Source organism: Mirounga leonina, unplaced genomic scaffold (genome assembly GCF_011800145.1).
Source record: "Mirounga leonina isolate KUSES-001 unplaced genomic scaffold, KU_Mleo_1.0 Mir_101609, whole genome shotgun sequence".
Taxonomy (NCBI): Eukaryota; Metazoa; Chordata; class Mammalia; order Carnivora; family Phocidae; genus Mirounga; species Mirounga leonina.
Window position 1 is genome coordinate 4,117,180 of NW_023270164.1, and position 16,111 is coordinate 4,133,290.

The 16,111-nt window shown below is 38.5% G+C and overlaps 1 protein-coding gene across 1 annotated transcript in view; it reads left to right on the forward strand.

The window, feature by feature from the left end:
- TSPAN7 (tetraspanin 7) overlaps positions 1–16,111 on the forward strand; it is a 120,619-nt gene that overhangs the window by 14,512 nt on the left and 89,996 nt on the right. The gene's annotated exons all lie outside the window — the stretch shown is intronic.

Sequence of the window (16,111 nt, forward strand, 5' to 3'; positions counted from 1 at the left end):
GCGCACTTCAGATGTGGGTAGTCTAAATGGAGATGTGTTCCAAGTATAAAATACATAGATGTTGAAGATTTAATATGAAAAAATATTTCCATTTTTATATTACATGTTGAAATATTCGTATTTTGGACATATTAAGTTAAATAAAACATTATTAAAATTAATTTCACCTATTTCTTTTTAGTTTCAGTGTGGCTACTAGAGAATTTAAGGTTAAGTATGCAGTTCACCAATAGATCTCTATTGGACAGCACTGGACTAAAAGTACTAGAAGTTTAAATTAAGTGCTGTGGGGCCAAGGGAGAGAGCTCATCTAGCTGGGGAATTTTGGAAAGTCAAAAGGACAGAATCTGCCTTGGAGAATGATGGGATTTTGACAAGTAGTGCCCTGGGAGGATCACTGAAGGCTCTCAGATGGAGAAAGTGGCATAAGTAGAGGTTTGTAGAAAGCAGAATGGTTTCTGTGTTTGGGGCAGGTGTGAATTTAGCTATAATAAGGGACCAAATGTGGTGCATCTAGGTAAGTAGGCATAGGCCTTATGGTGGGTTGACTGCATGGGTTAGAACTTTGGACCTATTTTTGCTGGGGGTGGGGTGGAAAGACTAGACCTTACTTTCAAGCAGGGAGTGGTAGGTTTGGAAACTGTTTACAGGTCTAATCTAGAAACAGTAAGTTGGTTGGGTTGGAATAAGGAAGGCAAAAAGTGGTGAAACCTGGGTAACCAGGAAAGCATAAAAGTCTTCTCTAGGGTGACAATGAGAATGAAGAATAGAGGATAGTGGACAGCCACTTTATGATGTGGCAAGGATAATCATGAATGAGGGAGAACCCCAGTGTTATGTGCTTGAAGAACCTGGATGATGGTGATGCCCTCGTGGAAATGCAGACCTTAGAAGTTGGTTTGAGATTAATAGAATGTGCTCCATTTTGCATGTGTTTAGTTGGAGATGCCCATAGATTTAAGAGCTCTCAGAAGCTTGCTCACTTGGGTTCTTTGCTGACAAAGTGGCCCTGTGCACTTCTTTACATTTGGCCATCTCTGTACTTTCTGACCCTTCCCACTGTCCACCATGAACACAGTGCATTGACCGGGAGAAAGGATCTGACCCTTGGCTATTTGCTTGTTGGCTGGTCAGTGGAACTTAAGATGACCAGGCTTGTGAGACCTAGATGGAGGAGTTCTTTTGGAGGCACTTGAACTCAAGATACAAGAGACACGGCTGGTGTAGGGACAGAAGAAGAAAGAAACACAGGGACAAGTAGCAGAGAAAGGAAAAACTTCACTGAGTGGGCCCAGTGAACTCTTGGCCACTAGACTAATGCAGGCTCCTCAGTAGCTCTGTAGCAGCCCCCACTTTTCCCTCTGGCCTGGAAGAATGGCTTTTCATTGGTTGTGGTGAAGTATGCCCAAGCAGGTGTGATTCCTAGCCTCCTTATTCTCTCCTTTCTCCTAACAGTAAAGCTCCTTGGCTAACCAAGAAAGGTGATTAGGTGGATGTTTAAAGTTGTTAAAAAGGCAGGTTCAGAATTGAAAGAGGAGGTCGGTGTGGAGTTGCAAAATTGAGGAAAGTCTGTTCACGTAAGAAGCGTGAGATCACAAACAGGATTCTTTTCAACTGCATGGTAAGCCCAGAGTTCTACATGTAGTCGATGCTAAATTGCTTGTTGGTAGTAGATGTAATAGGTGTAGCCAAGGGTTCGGCCAGCACTCAGCATTAAGGGAAGCCAAAGTTTCTAGTAAGTCTCGTTTAAGGGATGAAGGTTCTGCTACAGGGTAGAAGCAAGTTATTGGAGCAAGTTACTTATTAATCTCCTTAACAGCAGTTGTGCTATTTGTGACGTGAAGCTGGCTGTTGTTTATATCCTTCAGAGATGTTTTGAGAACAAACAAGTAACTGCTTTGTATGTTGTATTTTTCATAAGATAGTCCTGGTCTGCAGAGGTAGCTAGCCTGACAGTTTTTGTAAATGGCTTAGAACAGGCAGCTCTGAATGGTGGCTCAATGAGTGCGTTGGGGGCCTTTGATTTGGTCTAGATGACAAATGGAGGTGAAATGCCCTTCTCCACGTTATGCCTTATTTGCTTGGGGTATTTAGTTTTTAAAGAAAAATGAAAAAATTATAGTTGATTCCTCTACATCTGTCATAAATTCAGAGTTTATAAGTTGAGTAAATATAAATTTTATATACATTTACTAATACACGCATATCTATAATGATTATAAAGTATCACTTTCAGATTTTTAAATTTTGTATAAATGAACCACACTATGTTGTGAAACCTGTTTTGAAACTTGCATTTTTTGCTCATCATTGTTTGACATGTTTCCACATTGATAAATGTGGCTCAAGTTTAGGGGCTGACAAAGTATGGCCCATGGGCCAAATCTAGCCAGCTACCTCTTTAAGTGCATAAACTAGAGCTGCTTTCACACCAAAACAGCAGAGTTGAGTAGTTGCACCAGAAACTGGATGGCCCAGAAAGCCCACGATATTTACTGTCTACAGAAAATATTTTACAGAAAATAGTAAATATTTACTGTTTACAGAAAGTTTGCTGACCTCTGATCTAGTTCATTGTGTGGATATATCATTATTTATCTGTTTTCCTGCTCACTGGGGGCACTTCTTTCCTGTTTCTTTCTAAGAAGTGATGCTTTAATGAACATTGGTGTGTATATATATGTCTTCTTACCAGATGAGTGAGTGTTTCCAGTGTAGCATATTGATCATGAAACAATTAAGCTTTTTCTATCGTTTGGTCCTGTTCTCCATACTTAGCAAAAAAAAAAAAAAAAAAAAAAAAAAAAAAATCCAAGGCAGACAATGACCCTGTTAGCTGATAGGTATGTTATTTAGTGGCTTGAGATAGAGAAGATATTTTTTATTGTTGATTTAAATGCTTTTTCTCAAAGTGATTTTTCTTGCTAAAGAGGGAAAAGCACTGAGTGATCCATGTGGAGCAAAGGGAGAGTTACAAATGGTCCTGTCAGCAACAAGGGAGTACCCCCTGTATGCAGTTAACTCTGTTAGGTCATGGTGATGTTGTTGTTACTATTTAGAGCTGCTCTTGATTACTGAGCATTTACTAAAGAACAAGGAGAGTATTTTTTTAAAAGATTTTTATTATTTTTATTTAGTTGAGAGAGAGCAAGAGAGGGAGAGAGCAGGAGCAGGGGGAGGGGCAGAGGGAGAAGCAGACTCTGTTGAGCACAGAGCGCAACACAGGGCTCGATCTCAGGACCCCAGGATCATGACCTGAGCCAAAGGCAGAAGCTTAACTGACCGAGCCACCCAGGCGTCCCGGACAAGGATAGTATTAAACACTTCATGTGCATTATCTTATTTAATTCCCATAACCTGTTGAGGTAATAATTACTGTTCCTCATTTTGAGAAGAGGCAGCTGGACTAGGGCAGGCCCAAGGTCATGTTTAAGTGAGCCTTCAGTTTGGACCTCTCTACCTGCACTGGGCCTGGTGCTCATCCAGCAGGGCCCAGCTCTCCATGGTAGACCTTTGAAGATGGGTTAGAGAAAGGTCAACGTTTACAACTTCAGTGGGAGTCATTATCTCCTATGGTTCTTTTGTAGAAAACTGAGACCAGGGCCATCTTTTCTCATGTTTTCCTGTCCTCTCAGCTCAAAACTCCAGTTTCTCAAGTGGGCATTATACTGCTCCACAGGTAAGTGGTGGGGGCCGAAGACTGTCTAAGGGATCCTAATGTCAGGCGCAGAGCTCTTCCTGAACCACTGGGCAACTGCCCATTTACTTCTCAAGGGCTGAATCTCTAATTGTCTTTGTTGCTCTTCAGTTTATGGTCATGGTGGGCAAGACGTAAGAAATCCTGAAAACTTTCATGGGGATAGTCTTGCTACTCTCATTAAACAAACAAACATACATATAGATGCCTACGAGACTACATTACTGTCCCAAACTGCATGGGTATTATTTGTCTTGCTGCTGTGAAATATAGTAAAGATGTGAGCTTATCTCTTATGGCTATAAGCTCCCAACCACTTTGAACAAGACAGAAGCCAAGTCATGAAAAGCTGCTGGAGATGCAGTTTTTTCTTTGCTTTAAAGAAACAAAGCTGAAAGTAGCGGGAATCATCAGGCCTTTTCCTATGGAGCTGACACTAGCTTTAATCCCCTTACTTTTGATAGTTGTACCACATATGAATGTACTCTTAAATAGCCTAGTACTTCTCTTTTGTTTTTGTCTATCTTTGAACATTATGTACTTTGAGTAATACTCCATGTGTTCAGTGACTTCTTTCACTTAATGTGTAAGATCCATCCATGTTGCTACTTGGGGCTAAGTTTATTCTTTTTCATTGTATGAAAAAGTATATGACTACCACAAATTATTCATTCTGTTATTGGACATTTGGGTGGTCCTCAGTTTGCTTTTATGAATAATGCTGCTATGAATATTCTTTTGTTTCCTGTTGAACATCTGTGAAGATGTAGGTGCATCTTTAATTTAAAAGATGCTCCTAAAGTGTTTTTTCTAGTCGTTATGGCTGGTGAGAATTCTAGTTGTTTCATATCTTCTCCAGCACTTGATCTTGTTAAACTTCTCAATGTTTTTCCAGTTCGGTGGATATTTAATAGTATTATGGTGCTTTTAATTTGCATTCCTCTGGTTAATAACAGGGAAGTATATATTTTCATTTATTTGTTGCCCATTCTTGTAATCAATTTGGGGGCCATATTTCATTGTCCCATGAAAAGACATCTTCGGGTGCCTGGGTGGCTCAGTCGTTAAGCATCTGCCTTCGGCTCAGGTCATGATCCCAGGGTCCTGGGATCGAGCCCCACATCGGGCTCCCTGCTCCGCGGGAAGCCTGCTTCTCCCTCTCCCACTCCCACTGCTTGTGTTCCCTCTCTCGCTGTCTCTCTCTCTGTCAAATAAATAAATAAACTCTTAAAAAAAAAAAAAAGAAAAGACATCTTATTTTTTCCCTAACTCCTATGCTTTGAAAGATTTAAAGCTTTTTAAAAAAATTTTTTTGAGTATAGTTGGCACACAATGTTACATTAGCCCCAGATGTACAACATAGTGCTTCACCTTCTTTTTGTGTTATGCTATGCTCACCACAAGTGTAGTTCTGACATCATACAACGCCCCCCTCCCCTCTGGTGAGAATGCAGAGAAAAAGGAACCTTCCTGCTGTGTTGATGGGAATGCAAATTGGTGCAGCCACTGTGGAAAACAGTATGGAGGTTCCTCCAAAAATTAAAAATAGAACTACCATATGATCCATTAATTCTCCTACTGGGTATTTACCCAAAGAAAATGAAAACACTAATTTGAAAGATTTTTGATTAATAAATTGCATTTTTAAGAATGTTTTAAAAATGTAATTGCTTGCATTTGAATGCAATGTATTTGTATATGATTTTGGAATACAAATAATAATTTATATACAATATGAACATATGTAATTATTAATCAGGTCATTTATTCATCTGACTGTGCTTGTTCCTTTGTTTTTCTAAGCCTTGCAGCTGAGCACCACTACCTGGAGCCTTGACCTAGGCATTTTTTTAAAAAAGTTCTGAAAATGCCCACTGGGCCCTTTTTACTACCTTCGGTTCCCCTTAGTGGTCTGGAGACCAGGCATTGGTCTAGAAACTTAGGTTTCTTTCATCCATCATCTATGTGTCTGATAAAGCATAAATGTCTGTTGCTTTGCCTCCGTTGGCAGATTTGGGAGCTGTGCAGTATTTAATATTGGGAATGCTTTGAATATTTTTAATCTAAATTCTTTTGGGGGTTATTTCCTTGAAATATATTTCCAAATGTGGAATTAGTAGTAAACATCTTATTTTTTTTAACCTGGTATCTCATATGTTAGGAGATGAACAGATCACACTAGCCATTGATCCACAGTGTGTCTTACAGCCTTATTTCATATGCATTTTGTTAGTTTAGTTAGTAGACAGATGTGGTATAGATTTCTCTTTTAATTTGACTAAATGTTGAACTTAGGGCCTTGATTTTTAAACAGCCAATTCCTTGAAAAATCATTTATTGAAAGTCCAGTGTATCTTTGCATCCTGTCCTCAGAGTAAATAATCAGTGCTTTAATCCCTTTATGTTCTACTGGAACAAATTGCCAATTTGTGACATTATTGAGTTGGTCAGTGGGGATGATTTATGGCTATGAAACCTAACACATAAGTTAAGGATGACTTTTAGAAAAGAAAAATGTGCTTGAGATGTTTCCAGGTTTACCTGTGCTTATTAGCTGTGGAGGAAGGCATTGATAGTATTGATCGCCTGTATATGAAAGTGTCTTAAATAGAGTGTTGAATGACTATATTTTACACCCAAAACTAATGGAATATTGTATGTTAACTAACTGGAATTAAAAGAAAAACTTAAAAATAAGTAAATAAATGTTCGGTAGAGTTCACCTGTTTAAAAAAGAAAAGAAGAAAGTGTCCAAAATAACCTGGAAGTCTTGAACATTCTCCATTTTTTTTTTCCTCTGGGACTGTTACCTTTCACCACTAGCTTTCACCGAATTTCCATAATAAATTCTTATATAATGGATCCTTGTTATAAGGATGTAATGCAGAGGTTCTCAGCGGGAGGGGGGAGGTTTGCCCCCACCCCCCTCCCCTGGCGAACATTTGGCAGTGTCTATAAACATTTTTGGTTGTCACCTAAAAGGGGAACGTGAGGCTGAGAAACCCCGCTCTAGGCTAAGCAAATTTCTTTCCCTCAGTTTCCTCCCCAGTCACTGTTGGTTCCATGTTTTGTGAGTGAATTATCTGTTCCCAGTTATGTTCCACTTATATGCAATGCAATTTGCCAATTTTAAGTGTGTGATTTGATGAATTTTGACAGAAGCATACCATTGTGCAACCACCATTGTACTCATGTTTAGTATGTTTAAATTTTAATTCTGTAGTTTCAAATATGTATTCATTAAATAATACTATATTACGGGGCAGAAGGAAGCTTGAAGTAATTCAGGGACTGATGGGTACCTTGTGACTGATAGGTAGAACATATATGGTAATCCATGAAGAACGCTACCGTTGAGCTGAGTTCTGAGTTCTACTCCATTTTAATATGAATCTAGTGGGTGCTTCATTTTACTTTTTAGTCCTCTGAATGATTGGCTTAGGAGAGTTGCTACAGTGCAACATCAGAAACCTGTATTAGCCTCTATCACAAAGTACCGTTTTAGGTCCACAAATTTCTAGATTCCTTTGCATTTTCGGGCGGGGGGGGTTTGTTCATGCAGGTTAAAATAAAACTGGGTGTTTGAAAGCAAACCCAGAATATATACTACTGTCTTAAAGGATAATTTCCAGAATGTTGGCTACTTTGCTGGTTAAATTTAACCTCAGTAAGTAGTAGCAGTTGTCTGCGGTAAAGTGAACGGAAACCCTTGCTTACAGTGCTGAACCTCTTTCTTAGAGGGAGAGCTTTGCTTTGACCACTAACTGCTGTAATTGGAGCTTGGGAGACGATTTGAGAGGAGAACTAGAGTTATACGTGAGTCTGAGCGCTTGGCAGGTGCTTTCTCTTTTCCCCTTTAGTTCCCTAAATGGTATTATGGTAATATGGTATTCATATTCCCGGTTTCATAGGGAGTTTGTTAGTGTGTCTCAAGGAGAAACACAGGAAAGTTAGTCGGGAACGTGGTCAGCAGTTACTCTCGATTTGTGTTCATATAATGAGAATATAACAATTCTTTTTTTTTTTTTTTTTAAAGATTTTATTTATTTATTTGAGAGAGAGAGAATGAGAGACAGAGAGCATGAGAGGGAGGAGGGTCAGAGGGAGAAGCAGACTCCCTGCCAAGCAGGGAGCCTGATGCGGGACTCGATCCCGGGACTCCAAGATCATGACCTGAGCCGAAGGCAGTCGCTTAACCAACTGAGCGACCCAGGCGCCCCGAGAATATAACAATTCTTATAGCAAAAAATGAGGTAAGGTTTGGAGCATTGCAACATTTAGAGGCATTTAACTACATTTTAATACTATAGGTTATGGCTCAGAATAATCATAAGAATCTTGCTGGTTTTATTTGTGGATTTAATTTAGGCAAACTATCAACAGTACCAAAAAGATACTCTGTGAAAAGGAAAAAAAATGTACCCACAAATTTAAAATGCTGTGTTTGCTGGTTTTCATCTCTTGGCCTTATGCACTAATCAAGAATTGCTGGAGAAAGAAGTCATGTTGAACCATTCTGCCAATTCCACCATGTAATCTTGGGATGATTTGTGTCACTCCTCATGGTAACCTGAGTATTTCAGAATACTCATGATGAATAGAGTCTTCCAACTTGAGAAAATCAGGACTCTTTTGGAACAACATTTCAAATGCTAAGAAAAGATTTTTCTGTATGGATGTTTGTCCTCAGTTCCTTCTTCCATGGCCCGGGACGCCATCTTACTCACTGGCAATCGAGTTCCAAGAGTGAGTGTCTTGTCCAGAAGAAGTGATATTTTGGAGTGGCCTTATCTTTGTTTTGAAAGAAGGCATTCATAGAATGATCCCAGTTTATTTTTGATAATGGACTAGAACAGGGACAAAAATCTCAGGCATTTAAATCCCCATTTGTCCCTGCTTCTCTTCACTGCTTATAGCCTTCTCTACCACCTACTTTCACTGGCCTTCTTGACAGGGAGGGTGTTTTGCTAATGGATATGTAGTTATTTAACTCCCAGGCTGAGGCTAGGTTAGCGTTAGAAGGGTGGATTGGATTTTCTGAGTTTAGAATTTCTGTTTGATGGTGCTCAAGCCTTGTAGTTGGTTAGCTACGTGATTGGCACAGAGCCACTAAGAGATAACAATTTGGTGAAAGTGCTTACAGAGCAGTGTAAAACTTTTATTTTATTTATTTTTTAATCTGGAAGAGCATAACAGATTTGGAATCCTGCTATACTAAACAGATTGCGTCCTGATGTTTTTCATTCAACTAGAATTTTCCCATGTCTTTAAAAATTCTTTAAAAATAGCATTAAATGGTCATGTATTTTTCTATCCTGAGGTTCATTTGTTCAGCAGTTTTTCTGCTGTACCATATATAGGTTGTTTCTAGTTTTTCACTAATATAAGATTGTGATTAGTAGTTTTGAACTTAAATCTTTGGCTTTGCATTTCATTATTTGCTTAAGCTAACTTCATTATGGAAGGATTAACTATGAATGTTTTTAGATATTGAAAATTTTTGCCGGAAAAAAGCTTTCAGTAAGGATGTTTGCCAATATCCTCCTGCTAATTGCCTAAGAAAATGTTAATTACAGCACACTCCTGCCACTGACAAAGATTTAAAAACATTTTGGAATTCATAGTTTTAAAAAATGAGTAAATTATATGTGTGTGTGTATTTAACTATAAGGTAAAATTTAAAAATCTGTTTGTATTTTATGAATTGTCTTTTCTTTTACTCTGGCCATTTTTCTATTACTGGTGTTTTACTGTTTTGTAAGAGTGTTTATACATTAAAGCTATCCATCCATTTTGTGTGTGTGTGTGTGTTGCACATTACCTAATATGTCATTCTTGTAATTTAGGAGATAGCTATATAAATTATGAATTTGATAAAATAAAAAGTAAACTCATATATAGCTATAATGCTATAGAAAAGGTATTAATGCCTCTTTACTTCTCTATAAGGACCTGACTGGGCATAATCCTAAAGGCATTGTGGCTGAGAATTTGTGGTCTGATCTGGATTCAGCTTTTCTCTAGCACTTTCATGACCCCTCTGCCCCTTTTTTCTTAATTGCCTCGCACCTCATGAGCTGGCTGCTTAATTGTACTAAGGGCATCACTCCTAATTGCAGGAAGTTATTAGTCTTTGCTACTTACGATCTTGATCAAAGTTTCCTAATACTGTCTTTTAATCTCTAAGTTTTCTCAGTTGTGCGATGTCATGGGTATGTTTATTGGGGATGGCTCACGTCTGTTAGCCTAGCCATGAATGCTTCAGATAGTTGTTGCTCTCAGCAAGTTTGTACTCCAATGGTGGGGAGCATGCAGTGAACATGCAAAGAAAAGGTAGAATTTTGCCACACGTATTTGTTTGCTTGCTTGATGATTTTTAACAACTTTATTGAGGTATAATCGACATACCGTAAACTGAACCTATTTAAAGTGTACAATTGAAATTTTTGCATATGTGTGTACCTGGGCAACTATGACCACAATTAAGAAAGTGAGCACGTCCATCCTGCCAAAAGCTTCCTGTGCCCTTGGTAATCTACCATCATGCTACTTCCCATTTCCCATTCTCAGGCAACTACTGATCTGCTTTCCATTACTACAGTTTGGATTTTCCAGAATTTTATAGACATGCAGTCATACAGTATATATTTTTTTGTCTGGCTTTTTTCACTCAGCACCATTATTTTGAGATTCATCCATGTTGTAATGTGTATTTATTTCATTTCCTTTTTTTCATTTCAAATGTCTTCACTTTTATTCCTGAGTAGTTTTTCATTAAATGGATGTATCCCAGTGTGTTTACCCATTGGTTTGTTGATGGACAGACATTTGTGTTTTTTCCAATTTCTGGCAATTAGCAATAAAGCTGTTATGTATATTTACATACAAGTGGTTCTATGGACATGTGCTTTCATTTTTCTTGGGTAAATACCTAGGACTGCAATGGCTGAATCATATGGTAGGTATCTGTTTAACTTTTCTAGAAACTGCCAAACTTGGTCTTCAAAATGGTTGTACTGTTTTACATTCACATCCACAGTTCCAGTTTCTCCATATCCTCACCAACACTTGGCATGGTAAGTTTTTGAAATTTTATTTGTTTTCATAGATGTGCAGGAGTATCTTGTTGCAGTTTTAATTTGTATTTCCTTGATGATTAATGATGTTGGGCATTTTTTGTTCTGATCCATTATTATTTTATTGTGGTAAAATACATATCATATAAAATTTACCATCTTAATCATTTTTAAGGGTTCATTTTAGTGACATGAAGTACATTCACATTGTCACGTAATCACCACCACCATCTATCTATAGAGCTCTTTCCATTTTGCAGAATGGAAACTCTGTACCCATTAAACAATAACTCCCTGTTCCTCCCTTCCCCAACTCCTGGCAACCACCATTTTACTTTTTCTCCATGAATTGGACTACTCTAGGGACCTCATGTAAGTAGAATCACACAGTATTTGTCCTATCGTTTATCTCACTTAGCACAGTGTTCTCAAGGTTCATCCATGTTGTAACGTTTGTCAGAATTTCCTTCTTTTTTAAGGCTGAATAGCATTCCGTTGTATGTATATATCACTTTTTTTCATGTGCTTATTTGTATCTGCATATGTTCTTTGGTGAAGTATGTGTTCAAATCTTTTGCCCATTATTTTTTGGAGGGTTATTTTCTTATAATTTTGTGTTCAGAGGTCTTTATATTTTTTGGATACAAGTCCTTTATTAGATATGTGAATTTCAAATATTTTCTTCCAATCTGTGTCTTGCTTTTCATTCTCTTAACAGTGTCTTTAAAAGAGCTAAAGTTTTTAATCTTGATAAAGTCCAATTTATCATTTTCTTCCTCTAAGGATCATGCTTGTGGTTTCATATCTGAGAAATCTTTGCCTAACTGAAGGTCACAAACGTTTTCTCCTACGTTTTCTTCTAAAAGTTTTACACTTTTATGTTCTACATTCAGGTCTATAATCCATTTTCATTTGGTTTTTGTGTGCAGTACAAAAAGTAGATCAAAGTTAATTTTTTTTGGCATGTGGACATCCAGTTGCTCCAGCACCATTTGTTAAAAAGACTTTTCTGCTATATTGCCTTTGCACCCTTGTTGAAAATCAGTTGGCTATATTTGTGTAAGTCTATGTCTGAAATCTCTGTTTTGGTTCATCTATTTGTACTTTAGTACCACACTGCCTTCATTGCAGAACCTTTATAGTAATTCTTGAAATCAAGCAGTGTTAGTCCTCCAACTTTGTTCTTCCTTTTTATTCCATTTTGTGGCAGTGATTATAGAATTAGCATTAATTCTTCCTTAAATATTTAGTAGATTTCACCAGTAAAGCCATCTGGGTCTGGGGTTTTCTTTGTGGAAATTTTTTAAACTATCAATTTAGTTTCTTTAATAGATATGTATCTATTTCAGCTTTTCCATTTTTTGAGTGAGCTGTGGTAGTATGTATCTTTCAAGGAATTAATCCATTTCCTCTAGGTTATCAAATTTATTGGCATAAAGTTTTTAGTAATACTCCCTGATTATGCTTTCTTTTTTTAATTTAATTTAATTTTATTATGTTATGTTAATCACCATACATTACATCATTAGTTTTTGATGTAGTGTTCCATGATTCATTGTTTTCGTATAACACCCAGTGCTCCATGCAGTATGTGCCCTCCTTAACACCCATCACCGGGCTAACCCATCCCCCCACCTCCCTCCCCTCTAAAACCCTCAGTTTGTTTCTTGGAGTCCATAGTCTCTCATGGTTCATCTCCCCCTCCAATTGCCCCGCCTTCATTTTTCCCTTCCTTCTCCTAATGTCCTCCATGCTATTCCTTATGTTCCACAAATAAGTGAAACCATATGATAATTGACTTTCTCTGCTTGACTTATTTCACTTAGCATAATCTCCTCCAGTCCCATCCATGTTGATGTAAAAGTTGGGTATTAATCCTTTCTGATGGCTGCATAATATTCCATTGTATATATGGACCACACCTTCTTTATCCATTCGTCTGTTGAAGGGCATCTCAGCTCTTTCCACAGTTTGGCTATTGCAGACATTGCTGCTATGAACATTGGGGTGCATAGCAGACACTTAACCGACTGAGCCACCCAGGCGCCCCAGTTCTTTTTTTTGTCTTAAATCAAGATATTGTTTTCCACAATTACTAAGACTAGTTCTTTTCTTCCCCATTCCATTCAGTGTGGTTACTTATTCACTTGTGATACAATTGGGTTGTTTTGTTAGTGTTTGGATTTCATTCTGCTGTCTTCCCTTAAAGCACACACATCTTGGTTGATTGTAACTATTTATATTGTTCATATGTGAAGCTCCTTTTGTCCCTCTGTTCCCTTGAAGAATTTCTGATTTGTATCAGAAAATAGAAGCTTTTCTTTGCATTTCCTTCCTCCCATGGTTTTGAGTGAAGCAAAAATAAATTTATAACGGAATGCAGGTAAGGACTTTTCCCAATGTGTCTGGTACTCCAAGTGCATTTTTTCTAATATCTAATCTTCATCCCGTGAGCGTTAGATTCCTACAGTCATTGCCTCCTCTTCCTTTAAATATCTCTTTTCATAGAGCACTCTTCCATATGTTCTGAAATGTCCTTAATTTATAGCTTGAGCTGAGATTTTTTTCACTGAAGTGTAATTATCTGCATTTTATCTTTATCTTGTCGAGTTTAAAAATACAACAAAACTGGTGGTACATTCATGATACATAGTCAATTGAGGACAGTTATTTTTTCTTAACTGCATTTGGTATCATGTGTGCCGAAGAAACTTGGTTTAAAGAAAGAAGATAACTGTGGATAGTTTTCAAGTGGCATGAAAAATCAAACTTGCTGCTGTGGTGGAGAACCCCTATGTTTGGTCTCAGATGCAACTTTGACTTTTTAAATTGTTAAACACAAACTATCAAGTTGGACTCAGTGGCCTGGAAGGATCAGTCTCGAGTATCCCAAAGGCCTTTCTTACTCTCTGCCTTCCACAAATGTCTGCCCCACTGAGGCACCAGTGAACACATTCTTCTTTTCATCTGCTCTGTTGTTATTTTTGTAGTTCTGCAAATCTTTGTGAGAGACCAACATTCCTTTGGATTATCTCTTGGAAGTCAAATTTCCACTAGGGCCTTTACATCAAATTGCTCTTCTCACAGGCTCTTGGGTACCAGATTTCCTTCCACAAAGGCAGGTTGCGGGATATGCACTTCTACTGCCCTTTATTTCCCCAAGTCCTCTCTGATTTATAGTGTTATCTGGGGGTAAGAGCACAAAGGCAATGAGAAGCCAATGCCGTTATCAGCAGATAACAGCTTCCGAATAATCCCAGCCCTTATCTGCCTGTTAAACTGGACAAGTGGTGTTTTGGCCACTTGGGTCAGCTGCCTGCAAATGAAGTAGTCTGTACCTTTCAGATGCTTGTCCCTTTACTTCCTTAACACTGCTAATGGTCCACTGGGAGAGGAGAAAAATAATCTTAACTCTGAGGTCTTATTTGAAAAATAATATTGAGATCCTAACATACTTTGTTTTAATTTCTTTACACCACCAGTAGACTCAGGTAGAAAAAAATGAACGGCATTACTTACTCTAGATTATTTTGCATGTGGAACTGTTGATATTCAGAAAGCTTAGTTACTTTTTAGTTTCTATCACATAATCTTAAACTGAAGTGCTTGTTTTTTTAATTGCTGTAACTCTTGTCTGTTGGGTGTAGGTCAGTGTTGGGGCTGATGAATTTCTTGAGTAGCTTTGGAACTCAAAGCCTGTGCAGCATTGGTATCAACTGGGACTAGCTGGAAATGAAAAATACTCGGGTCTGACCCCAGACCTCTTGAATCAATTTTCATTGTCCGCAAGATTTCTAGGGATTCATGAGCACAGTAAAGTTTGAGAATCCCCAACCTAGAAGATGGGCAATTTGTTTAGGAATCAGGACATCTAGAATTTATTCCTGGTTCTTTTCTTTTCTTTTTGTTTTTCTCACATTTAAAAACTGATTTATAGCTGGGTTTTTCCAGGCTCACAGGAGATGAGCAGAGGGGCCATTTAGATATGATGTTTGAAGAGACACTTTTGAACTCCTCAGGGAAAAGCACATAACTAAAGATTTGGCATTGTTAGTGACTTACTCTGCCTACCCACTAAAGTACCTTTTGATACCTTCAGGCGAGGATCTCTTAGTGATATAGTGAATCCTCATTATTCATGGATTCTATATTTGCAAATTGCCTACTTGCTAAAATCCATTTGTAACCCCCAAATCACTACTGCCTTTGCAGTCATGCACAGAGTAGCAAAAAATTTGAGTCACCTGATGCATACATTCCCAGTTGAGGTTGAACATGGCCATGTTCTGCCTTCTTTTTTAAACGCTCATACTGCAAACAAGTATCCTTCCCATGGTCTATTTAGTGTCACATTATTCACATTTTTGTGCTTTTGGTCGCTGATTGTAGTGCTTAGAATGGCCCCCAAATGTAGTGCTCAAGGGCCGGCTAGTGTTGCCAAGGGTAAGAAGGCTGTGTGTGATGTGCCTTGTGGAGAAAATACATGTGTTAGATAAACTTAAATGAAACATGAGTTATAGTGATTTGGGCCATGAGTTTGTGTTAATGAGCCAACAATATATATTAAATAGGTGTCTCTCAACAGACACACACATAAAGGAAGGTTACATGTTGACTGGTTGACAAAATTGTGTGACCCAAAGTTCTCAGGAATCTAACTCTGTATTTCCACTAGGAGCAGTAGGTCTGTGTCAATTCAATGTCTGTGGTGACTTTATAGAACATAAGTGCTGTGAATAATGAGAATCAACCGTATGGGGATTTTTTTTTGTTTTTTTGTTGTTAAAGAGTTTATTTATTTATTTTAGAGACTGTGTGAGCAAGCTGGCATGGGGGGCGGGGGGAGAGCAGAGGAGGAGGGAGAGAGAATCTGAAGCAAACTCCCCACTGAGTGTGCAGCCCAATGCAGGGCTTGATCCCATGACTGCGAGATCATGACTTGAGCCCAAACCAAGAGTCAGACACTTAACTGACTGAGCCACCCAGACACCCCTCAACTGTATGTTTAAAAAACAATTAGACTAGCATCCTGACTGGGCATCATTGTCTTCTTTATGGATGATGAGGAGACGAGTTATGAGAAATTTAGTTGTGGGGTCCCTGGGTGGCGAAGTTGGTTAAGCGTTCTTCTCTTGGTTTTGGCTCGGGTGATGATCTCCATGCTCAGCGTGGAGTCTGCTTAAGACTTTCTCTCCCTCGGGGGCGCCTGGGTGGCTCAGTCAGTTGGGCGTCTGCCTTCGGCTCAGGTCATGATCCCAGGGTCCTGGATCGAGCCCCGCATTGGGCTCCCTGCTCGGCGGGAGGCCTGCTTCTCCCTCTCCCACTCCCCCTGCTTGTG